The 12,570-nt window shown below is 37.2% G+C and overlaps 1 protein-coding gene across 1 annotated transcript in view; it reads left to right on the top strand.

Annotated features, from left to right (window-relative positions):
• Pak5 (p21 (RAC1) activated kinase 5) overlaps positions 1 to 12,570 on the top strand; it is a 305,931-nt gene that overhangs the window by 107,545 nt on the left and 185,816 nt on the right. Inside the window, exon 2 of the mRNA XM_006983961.4 lies at positions 11,816 to 11,968. The gene's annotated coding sequence lies outside the window, so the exon portion shown is untranslated. The remainder of the gene's footprint in view (positions 1 to 11,815; positions 11,969 to 12,570) is intronic.

Here is a 12,570-nt window from a genome sequence, read left to right as displayed (position 1 = left end):
AGGAAAAGTCAGGATATGTTGCTAGGAACCAGATTCTAGGAGGTTTATCAGATCAATTCTAAAGATTCAGGGATTCATTATAAATATGAAGACTTTAGAGAATTTTATACTTAACACATAATCTAATTGATATATTAAAATGTTTCTGGGTGAGGCAGAAACCCTCTATTGAGTAAAGCTTGAAAGCAGAGACAATATTTAAGGACTTGTTAGACGTAGCTTTATACGGACAAAGTGTGATGGAAGATGGGCAGTAAGACATATGTTTTTCTAACTATTGAAGGTAAGGCTGACTCATTGATGGGTTGCCTCTGAAATGGAAGAGAAGAATTTTGGTCAGAGCTATGAGATAGTTGTAGTGAATGTATCAGTTTAGAAAATTCAAGGGTAAAATTGTGAACAATGAAACAGACTTTCAAAAATTACCCCAACTCTTCATCCATCACTATAAACAGGTTTTAAATCACATAATTTCACAGACTTCTCCCTCTGACTCTATATTTAGTCATGTGACTTGATCAATGGGACACCATTATCTGTTTTCCTTTTTAACCCATATTAATCTCTTTTAGTAGTCTGCCTTCTACTTTCACATATAATATCATTTTGGAATGCTTACTTTTTAAGTTAATGTATGTTCATTGTATAAAATAATTGTATTTGTTATAACAATATATGTATATCATTTATTTTTGTCATTTCCTCTACATTGTCCTCTCTGGCCTCCCCCTTCTTTCTCCTGCTGGTCCTCTTCCTGTTCCAAAAAAATGCCACACACACACACACACACACAGAGAGAGAGAGAGAGAGAGAGAGAGAGAGAGAGAGAGAGAGAGAGGTGTATATATATGTATATATGTATATATATATACACACATACATACATACATAGAGAGAGAGAGAGAGATCACACACACACACACCATATTGGAGAAAAGCAGCAGCATTTATCTTCCTGTGCCTGGCTTATTTTACTTAATATGATGACCTCCAGTTCCACAGTTCCAGTTCCAGACATTTCCCCACAAATGACATGCTTTTGTTCTTTTTTTGAGTGAATAAAACTCAATTGTGTATGTATATAGCCTTTTCTTTACAAACATCAAATGGTTGTTACCTAATCTAATTCCATAATTTGGCTCCTATAAATAGTGCCACAATAAACTTGGCTATATAAGCATCTCTGTTATTTCCGTACTTAGATGCCTTTGAGTATATACCCTGGAATTATCTTCATTAATTCTGCCATAACAGTTGAGTTTTCTAGTTGACCCACAGTGGTTGACTAAGAACCATTACCAAAACCAGCCTAGATCAGTTGAGCCTAATCCAAAAATATTCCTTTTCCCTCAAATATAAGCAATGCACTTGTACCTCATGTTAGCCATTCCTAAATGCTTTGAGTGACAAAATACAGCTCTTCCATGCTGGTTGCTTGTGTGTTACAAACAAATTGTAATAATAAAATAATAGAATCTGAGTTACAAATGAATAATGAATCACAAAATCCAGGATCTTTTACTTGTATGATAACAACTCAAGAAAAACTAATAAAATAATAAATTTGTAGCTTATGCAGTTGAAAGTTTCATCACTGAAGTCTAAGGATTATTGTTGAATTTGACAAAGTTATGTTTAATGTAATATTTTATTCATTTCTGTCTTCTTTCTTGCACAGTGAAGTATAGAAGTATCTGCAATATGAAGCCAATAGAGCTGAAGATACAAGGCCACACAGTTATGGGCATCAAATGCCAGGGAAGGTTCTACCAATAACTTTACATAGTCATTTTTTCAAAATCTGTAGACAGACAGCTTTAACAGAGAATGCTAAGACAATTTCTCTTCCCATACCAACATTCTGCATCATGTATCTGCACCTGTTGCATGAAGTTGGTATTGCTTTAGTTATCTGAGTGCTACAGCCAAGCAAGAAGTTGAGATGGGATGCATTTGTTTTGCAATGAGTGGGATACAGCTATTGTTTTATAGAGTATTTCATAATAATTCAGTTTTTGCTCATCATTCTAATAATAATTGTGGATGGAATAACATGTTTCTTGTTTGATGGTGAACTGATGAAGGATGACATTTTTGAAAACAAGAAATATTTGTTACTTATTGGACACAAAATACTGTGAAGTATGAAGATAACATGAAACTCATACTCATAACAAAGAAAATATGGACTAGCACCTGTGTTTTGTAGTTGGTGATACTAGTGGACAACTTTAAAGTGCTCTGAAATCTAATATTGAATAAATACAATTGAAGTATTTTAAAGTTTGAAGTTCTGAATATGGTCATGTATCATTGCTAAGAGCAATAATAACAGCTGAAATAAACTTTTTCTAAATGTTACTTAAAAAAATGTTTCAGCATTCCAGGGGAAATGCTAAAATGCTTCCCTATTCTTCTGTCTTGGTTACTTTTTTGTTGCTGTTATAAAATACATGACCAAAGCAACATTTAAAAGAAAGCATTTAATTTGGTGCTTACTGTTTCAGAGGATTTGATCATGATGGTGGAGTAAAGGCATAGAATTAAGAACTGCTGAGAGCTCACATTGTGATCCACAACCACTAGTAGAAAAAAGAATGCTAGGAATGGTGTGAATTTTTGAAACCTCAAAGCCCTCCTCCAGTAATGCAACTTATATCCAACAAGGTCAAACCCCCTAATCCTTTCCAAACAGTTCCACCAACTGGGACCCATGTGTTCAAACATGTGAGCCTATGGGCCATTCTCATTGAAAACACCACAACATCCATATGCATAGCTTGTTCAGCTTTTTTCCCAAATGTTTCCGAACCCTTTTTCTCCAGTGCTATAGCCTAAACCCAGGGCCTCATGCATACTAGGCAAGGGCTCTATCATTGAGAGATACTCCTTTCCTGAGTATCTTCTGTAGCATGAATTGTTAGAAAGTCTTATTAATAAAATCAAACCTGGAGGCAGGTATTGGGCTGAACACTGAATGATCAGAGAAACAGAACAAGCCACAGCCACCTCACCTTGCCAATTCCTCAGCTGATCCTGCTTCCTCAGACTGGAAACCTCCGTGTCCTCATCTGAATGGATCTCAGCTGAACTGCTGCTAAAAGCCTAAAAGCTTATCCAGCACTCGTTCCTGGTCCTCACACCTTATATACCTTTCTGCTTTCTGCCATCACTTCCTGGGATTAAAGGCATGAATCACCATGCCTGGCTGTTTCCAGTGTGGCTTTGAACTCACAGAGATCCAGATAGATTTCTGCCTTCGGAATGCTAGGATTAAAGGTGTGTGTGCCATCATTTTCTGGCCTATATATCTAGTAGCTGTTTTGTTCTCTGAGCCCAGATAAGTTTATTAGGGTGCACAATATTTTGGGGACCACAATATCACCACAATCTTCCCAACATTTTACAAGAATTTGCTATCCCTTTCATTCATAACCAATTGTTTTTCTTACATAGCATGTCACTACTAGATGCATATCTAGTAGTGTATATCAATATAATGTATTGAATGGAAAAATAATCTATAGATAATAGAATAACAATCTAGAACCATTATTCTTGTGATACACCAAAATAGGTGCCATAGTACATGGGAGGGTACTGCTGCTGAATAGGGCTTCTCTGTTTATTCAAGATGTGTGGTATGCTGTTATGTTGACATATTTTTAGTATTTCCTATTCAAGTGGGCTTTCTAGCACATTCTTCTAAGAGTATTATAGATATATGAAAAGTATTGTTTAGCTAGCTATTTTATATTCATTGGCTATGTGTTTATTCCCTCCTAAATTTAGCTCAAGGCTAAGGGAGGACACTTTCATGGGAAAATTTGGATGACTGTGCAAAATCCTAGAGCAAATTCTTCACATAGACCTAGGAGACCATACATACCCGGAAACTTTACCTACTTGCAGAGATGGCTCTCTTTGCCAAGTCATGTGCTTCTTTTGCACTGATAGAAAGATAAGAAATTGATTTTCAAAATAAAGTTTCATTTATTGGCTTATTGAGATAAAATTCACATAGAATGAAACCAATTTACAGTGAACAACTCAATAGAATCTATATACTTATGAAGTTTTACAACCACTACTTCTAATTCCAAGATTCTTCTTTAGCTACAAAATAAAACTCTATACCTCTTACTTACCTAAATCCCAAGCCTTAATAATGAACAACCTGAATTCTGTTTCAGTACTTTTACCTATTCTTGATGTTAAATTTGACTGAAATCAAACAGAAGTTTTTAATATCTAGCTTCTTTTACTTGGTGGAATTGTTGAGTGTAGAGTTAGGAGGGTGAACTGAAATACCCTGTACCCAATACAGCCTAAAACTCACAGGGTAGCCCAGGCTGGTGTCTACTTGACCTTACCTCCCAGGGGCTGAAATTATAGGTGTGAGCCACTATTCCCATCTTTAGTATAATGCTTATCCACTTTATAGCAAGTTTAAATTTTTCATTAATTTTTATGCCTGGATGATATTCCACTATATTAATATATCATATTTTACTCATCCATTGATCCTTTAATGGACATTTGTGTTTTTTGAACACAAATGTTTTGTGTTCAAACATTTTTATGTATTATAAATAGTAGCACTATGACCAATCTCATTTGATTATGTGTGTGCTTTCAGATCTGAGTATAGACTAAGGTGTGGAATTGTTGTGTTAGCTGAGCAACCACGTAATGTTTTAAGACACATAAGAAAAATATTTAGAGTTGCAAAGGAGACCCATGAACTTGCATGGCATATTAGAAACATTAAAATACATTTGCGGTATGGTGGTGGTTATTTTTCTTGGTTTTTGTGTTATAAAAAAATCCAATATCTGCTGTTTGTTCAAAGTGCAAATGCTGTGTCAAGGTGCCAGAGCCACTGCAACGTGGCTTAATTAGGTTTGGATTTTCTTGGGCACAAATACTTCCAATATTGCTAGGGCTGGTTACTTGTCAGAGTAAAGCCAGAGCGATGTGATTTTTACTCATATCCAATTTCACAAAAAATAAATTGAGATATATATAAATAATCTCATAGTCTCCTGTTGAAGACCCCCATTCAGGAATACCACCCTGGATGGAGATAATCATGAATATGTGTGGGGTGATAGCCCCCACCCCGCTCTCCATAGCTCTCCCTATTTGTACTTCACACTATCATGTCCAGTGTGTCACATTCTCTCATGTGTCCAATGTCACAGGAAATCCAGGCCTAGTTCAGATGACAGGTGCTCTCCCATTAAAAATGATGGAAGAGTCCAGAAATATCATCAGGTTTTGAGGGGATCGATTTCCATTTCCTATATCAGATTAAATTTAAATTACTCATGCACTTAATTAAAATAGCATTATATAAATTACAATAACTAATATTGTATGATACTCTGTATGGTCTTTCATGTGCATGATTTCACTTCGTTCTCTGAAAATTGTACGAGGGCCACCATGACTTTGGGCTTATGTTAAGAAAGTCCACATATGGAACAGTTCAGTCAGATAAGTTAAATCAAGTTCATTTCAATGGACGTGGAGCCTGATGCAGCCAGTATATAAAAACATAAGTGCTTTTCTACTAGACCAGAAAACCAGTGTCTTCCAACCTGATTGTTCACTTTGGTTTTCTGTATAAAGAATAGATACTCCCAAAAATCAAAGCTGACCCGTCATCTGTGCCATACCAAATAAAAAGAGCGTTTACATGAGAGTTTAGTTTCTAGCCCTTGAAAAGCACAATTCTTTCACTGTCTCAGAGGAGTGAAGAGGCCAAACGTTCAAGCACAGGTTTATTCTGCAGGAAAGGAGAACATGCCTTTTTAAAAATGAGCTTCATTACTGCATGAAAAGAAAAACAAAATAGTGCTTAGTGAGAATTTGAGGTAATCCAGGTGCAGCATGCAGATCTGTGGTCTCTGAGAAGTTTCCCAGAAGAGGTTTTGCTCTGCAGGTGCATAAATAATTACTATAAAAATGTGGTCCCATATGCTTCAGTTTCCATGCTTTGAATGAAAGAAGATTCATTTTTTGAGTGAACTATGTTTTCAACCCCACCCCACCCCCAGTGTTATTTATTGAAATGTTGAGTGTTTCTGTTTTGGTACCCTCTCTCCTGTGGAAGCAGAGCACACCGCCTCCCATTAGAGAGGGAAGAGGATGGAGATGCTGAGCTACAGTTATAAATATTTCATCGCATGTAGAGACAAAGATCACAGAGGGGCAGATGAGTAGCCAAAAACAAATGCGATGTTGTTTGTAAATCCTCAGAGGAGGAGTATATAAAACTACTCCTGCCAGCTTGCTGTCTGCTCAGCTTTCACTCTGTCAAACTTGGCCCTGAAACCCTTCTGTGACCCCATAGCTTGCTGGTGAAGGGGAGAGCACCACATTGGAGAGTGCTCGCTTAGCCACATTAGGGAGTGTAGTGAGGGCTGCTGTGCAAGGGTATGGTGCTGAAGATGTATTTTGCGGAGGATGGTGTGTAGTGATTTCTTAGAAAAGTTGTATCCTGATGAAAATAACAGTTGAAAAAATATATTGGGTGTCAGGCTTATTCTGGGAAACCGACTCTTTTCTCCTTTCCCACCAAATCCTGCAGATTATTAGAAGACTTCAAGTTGATGGATTTAACATCTTTTGTGCTTACAAAACTCTCTTGAGCCAGGTTTTCTTCACATAACAGTGCAGAAACCACATACCAAATCTGCCATTTGCAATCATGCATCTCTACAAACAACAGGGATAAGTTGAAAGGTACATGATGCAGCAGACATTATCAGATTTTGGAGTAGGGAGACCTATGCCTGCCTTCCTGTGAACCCCTTAAAACATATCTGCCCGAATACAGCCACCCTTCAGTGTGCTATGGAAGTCAAGCAGGTGGTGCCTATAACTGTGTGGACTATATAGAGTTGATAGAGAAGCTAGGTTCTGTTTTACATAATGTAGAATTTTGAAGGTGTTTTGTAACTTATCAATATGCCCATATCTCAAAGTCAAATACCATTTTAATGACATCCTTGTACTTTTTAAAAAATATACTACATGATGCTCTTTGTGCTCAATATTGAGAACTCAAATTACCATATAATCTATGACAACAAAGTGCTCATAAGAGCATAACTTGAGTGGGAACTTCTTCTCATATACAGACACTACAACCACAGAGATATCTGTTTCCTTGCATGACAAAAATGTAGTTGAGCTGGGACTTACTCTTTTTCTTCTCTTTCTTTTTTTTTTTAAATACTCACCCCTGAGATGGGACTTATAAAAAAAAAAATTCTTCTTGAGTCACAGGCACCTGTTTTTTTTGTTTGTTTGTTTTGGCTTAGGATCTAAATTCAGTGCGGTAGTGGCACACTCCTTTAATCCCAGTACTTGGGAGGCAGAGCCAGGCAGATCTTTATGAGTTCAAGGTCTACAGAGTGAGATCCAGGACAGGCACCAAACTACACAGAGAAACTCTGTCTTGAAAAACAAAAAAAAAAAATAGATTGTGTGGACATATTTAATAACTTTTACTATTTACCATAGGCCAGTGGTCACTTTCATTTCATCCTGTAGACCACGCCATATTCCAGAAAGTCACTTCTGTCCTCATTGTTCATAAGTGAATGATCTAGGGGATAATCTATCACCTCAAATAGTCCAGCTAGTAAAAGAGAGCCTGTGTCTGTACCAGAGCCAATACCTTAGTGAAGGTGAGATGTGTAACATTGAACATTGAAGTTAATTGGTATCGAGACCTCCCATTAAGACAGACACTAGACATGGTCTCTTACTGAACCTGGAGCATGCCTTTCTTTCTTTCTTTTTTTTTTAATTTAATTTAATTTTATTTTATTTTACAATATAATTTAGTTCTACATATCAGCCATGGATTCCCTTGTTCTCCCCCCTCCTGCCCCCCTCCCCTGACCCCCAACCCACCCCCCATTCCCACCTCCTCCAGGGCAAAGACTCCGCCGAGGATTGAGATCAACCTGGTAGACTCAGTCCAGGCAGGTCCAGTCCCCTCCTCCCAGGCTGAGCCAAGCATCCCTACATAAGCCCCGGGTTTCAAACAGCCAACTCATACAATGAGCACAGGACCCAGTCCCACTGCCTAGATGCCTCCCAAACAGATCAAGCCAATCAACTGTCTCACCTATTCAGAGGGCCTGATCCAGCTGGGGGCTCCTCAGCCATTGGTTCATAGTTCATGTATTTCCATTCATTTGGCTATTTGTCCCTGTGCTTTATCCAACCTTGGTCTCAACAATTCTCGCTCATATAAACCCTCCTCTTTCTTGCTAATTGGACTCCCAGAGCTCCACCCAGGGCCTGGCTGTAGATATCTGCATCCAGTTCCCTCAGTCACTGGATGGGGTGTCTAGCATGACAATTAGGGTGTTTGGCCATCCTATCACCAGAGTAGGTCAATTCGGGATATCTCTTGACCATTGCCAGCAGTCTATTGTGGGGCATCTTTGTGGATTTCTGTGGGCCTCTCTAGCACTTTGCTTCTTCCTGTTCTCATGTGGTCTTCATTTACCATGGTCTCCTATTCCTTGTTCTCCAAAAAGTAAGATGGAGTGTGATTTGAAGAAAGAGACCATGTTCACCTCTGGACAGCACACCTATACATGCATGCCCATAATATATAAATAGATGTACCATGTTTTCATACCAGAAATTTTTGGTAGTTGAAGGTGGGGTTGCTTTATCAAAAAACCTTCACAGTAGATTTCCCACCCTCTGTGGGTAAGATTGGTGGACATAAGGAAGTGATGACAGGAACTCAGATGGATTCTAATGTTTCCTAACTTTTTTTGTAACTTACATTTTTATTGAAAATATATTTTTCTCATACAAAAGAAAAGACAGACACTAGAAACACGTTCAGCATTGAGGCATACATTTTTTTTCTGAATGTAGTCCACTGAAAATTCAAAGGTAAAGACAGGTGGATCTCTGTGAGTTCGAGGCCAACCTGATCTACAGAGTGAGATCCAGGAGAGGCACCAAAACTACACAGAAAAACCCTGTCTTGAAAAACAAACAAAAAAAATGTAGAATTTAGGTCCAGCCCATGTATTCACAGTTGATTATCATTGTTTGTACATTTCATAGTTGCAAATCCACCACATGGTTTTTCACATTCTAGTGCTTTCAGTTGGTAATTTCACTGTTTGAAATGTCACCCTCCACATTGTAGTGCTGAGATGCTGTCTGGCATTTTTAAGCAAGATGAGGTTTTAATGAGCTCTATCAAGAAAACTTGTGTTAAATAAGCTTCATGCAGGTACCAGTTATGATGCTGTTGGCTATTGATGCTAATTAATCAATAATATGGATCAAATAAAGTGTCTTTCAGCAATACCTATTGAAATAAAACAAGGTTATGCAGTAAATGTTGATTGAAATGTTGCTACTGGTGGTTTTCAGATCCCCAACCCCATTTTTACCTACGGACAATAGTTCATTTCCAACTTAGTGTTTGTGGTGACTGTAACAAAATATAGTACTGAAAATAGCAGGAATTGACTGTATTTAGGCATACAACTGCTTTATTGGTTCTTTGTATATACTAGATACTAGTTCTCTTTCAGATGTATATAGATGACAAAGATTTTTCTCTCAATTTGAAGGCTGTTGCACAGAAGTCTTATAACTCCTTAAGATCCCATTTGTTGCTATTGACATCATTTTCAGAGTAACTGGAGTCCTGTTCAGGAAGTCCCAACTTATGCTTAAATACATGGAAGTGTTTCTCTGGCTTTTTCTTCTAGCACTTTCAGAGTTTCATGTCTCGTATTAAACATCAACAACCTATTTGGAATTGATTTTGGTACGTGGATAGAGGTCTAGTTTCATTTCTTTAGGAGGATGGATAATTTGGTCTCCTAGCACTAGTTGCTTAAGAGACTATATTTTCGTCAGTGTATATTTTTAGCATTTTTTTTTGTCAAAAATTGGGTCATTGTAACTGTATAGGCTTGTATTCGGAGCCTCTCTATTCTGTATGGCTGATCTTTGTGTTTGTTTTTATGCCAGTACAATCCTATTTTTGTTACTATGTTTCTGTAGTGTAATTTGAAACCAGGTATGAGGATATCTCCAGCATTATTCTTTTTGCTCAGGATTGTTTTATCCATCCAGGGATTTTTGTGTTTCTGTGTAATTTTTAAGATTGTGTGCTTTATTTCTGTGAAGAATAGAATTTAAATTTTCATGTAGATTGCATTGACTCTATATATTGATTGCTTTGGGTTGTATGCTCATTTTTAACAACATTAATTCTTCCATTCCATAACAATGTAAGATCTTTCAATTTTCTTGTATCTTTCTCAACTTTTTTTCTTTAGCATTTTTAAAGTTATGATTGTAGAGGTGTCTTAGTTACTTTTCTATTGCTATGATAAAATATCATGACAAAAAGCAACTTGGAGAGTAAAGAGTTTATTTCATCTTAGTCCTCTACATCACAGTTCATCATCAAAGAAAGTTAGGGCAGGAAACTGGAGGCAGAAACTGAAGCAATAGCTATGGAATAATGCTGCCTACTGACTTGCCCCTTGGAGGCTTTTTCAACCTGCTTTCTTGTAGAATGCAGGACCACCAGCCCAGGGGTGGCATCACCCACAATGGACTGAGCCATCCCACATTAATCATTGAACAAGAAAATATCCCACAGGCTTGTCCACAGGCAACTCTGTAGGATCATTTTATAAACTGATGTTCCCCTTTCCCAAGGACTCTAGATTGTTTCAAGTTAATAAAAAACTAAGCAGGACAAGAGGTCTTTCATATCCTTATTAGGTTTATTCCAAGAGATGTGTAAGGTAATTATGAATGAGGTATTTTTCAATATTTTCCCAGAATGTTTTTTTGGTGTGTGTGTGTGTGTGTGTGTGTGTGTGTGTGTGTGTGTGTGTGTGTGTACAAGAAGGCTATTGATGATTTTCAAGTTAATTTTATATCCTGCTACTTTGCTAGAAATGTTTATTGGGTCTAAGAATTTTTAAAGGGTATGTATGCCTTTGAGTATATATACACAAACCTATATACTCTTTATATAAAATATACTCCTCTCTATATATGTGTGTACATATATGCCTTTTCCTATTTCTAGCACTTTTATTTTTTTCTTGTCTTATCACTCCTGCTAGAGTTAAAGCATTCCAAAGTAGGAATGGAGAAAGTAGCCAATCTCACCTTGTTCTGATTATAGTGGAAATATTAGTTATAAGCTTGGCATAAATAGCTTTTTATGTTGAGATGCATTCTCTTATTCCTAATTTCTTCATGAATATTATCACGAAGGGACATTGGATGTTCTCAAAAGCCTCTCTGTATCACTTGATATGATCCTGTGATATCCGACCTCGAATCTATTTATGTGATGCCTTACATTCACTAACGGTCTGAGGGAACAAGGGAAGTTATCAGAATTAGACAAGAGTTAGAAACAGGAGAGAGGGGGCTTTATGGGTAAAAAACAAACTCAAAGCATATTGTGTATTTGTGTGAAAGATATTGTATGACCTAGTAGCCATGTACAATGTGTGTTTGTGTATTTGTACATGCATGTACAAATACACAATATGTCAGACAGACAGTTCAGTAATTAAAGTATACCCAAGATTCTGGTACCACGGTGTATTCCCTACCCCGACATGGTTTACCGTGTGTTGTAGAGATGGACTCACAGTGGAATGATCATACAGAGTAGAGAAAATCTAAAGTACAGGTGTGGGCAAAGTATTAAAGGGAGCTAAACACCATGGAGGGAGTACTCCAAGTAAAAAGTCATGTTGGTACCATGTTGTTACAGAAATACACTGTGATGAAATGCTTCTATCTGTTGCCAAAATGAACACTGAAGAAAAATGAAGGAAATCAAAGAACTCCAAGAAGAAGTTGCACAACTGAAGTAGCCAAACTCTTCTGGAGTCTTCGATTCATCCCCAGCCATCATTGAAACAAAGTAAGGAGATATATTATGGTTTTTCCCTCTTAAATTTTAGTTTAAATAATTCAATACTAAATAAAACAGGGAAGTTCAGTTATTAAAAGTGAAGTGTTTAACGGTTCACTTCTGTGGGTTTGCAACTGTTCTGGGTTCTAGGAATACAATAATAAGTTAAAACATGAGAGATGTGGCCTTGGAGTAAATGGCAGTGTCATGGTGGCAGGGTGAAGTGTGCAAATGAGTGGAAAAGAAACTAGTAGCCACTGATGGTGTTTATGAACATGGTATATAGTTAAATAAGGCAAAGGATGGATGAGGGGCTACTTGCAAGTCATCCCTTGCTTCCTGAATGGCTCATGACTACTGGGCACATTGTGGACTGAAACTGCTGTGTAGGAATAACCTGTGTAAAAGGTGCTCTTCTAGATAAGAAGTGTATAAAATTTAAGTACTAGTGGCTTATGTCAGCCAAGAAGAGGGTGAGGAGGATCTGTAAGTAGTGGGAGAGGGGCACCTATAAGAATAATCAGAATATATTCTATGAAAATTCTATTTTCAATTAAAAGAAAGAATGGCTTAAAGATTCAAACTTCCATATTGGGTTATTCTTAGATATA

The sequence above is a fragment of the Peromyscus maniculatus genome, chromosome 4, assembly GCF_049852395.1.
Source record: "Peromyscus maniculatus bairdii isolate BWxNUB_F1_BW_parent chromosome 4, HU_Pman_BW_mat_3.1, whole genome shotgun sequence".
Classification (NCBI taxonomy): domain Eukaryota; kingdom Metazoa; phylum Chordata; class Mammalia; order Rodentia; family Cricetidae; genus Peromyscus; species Peromyscus maniculatus.
This window is presented reverse-complemented; position numbering and strand designations above follow the sequence as displayed.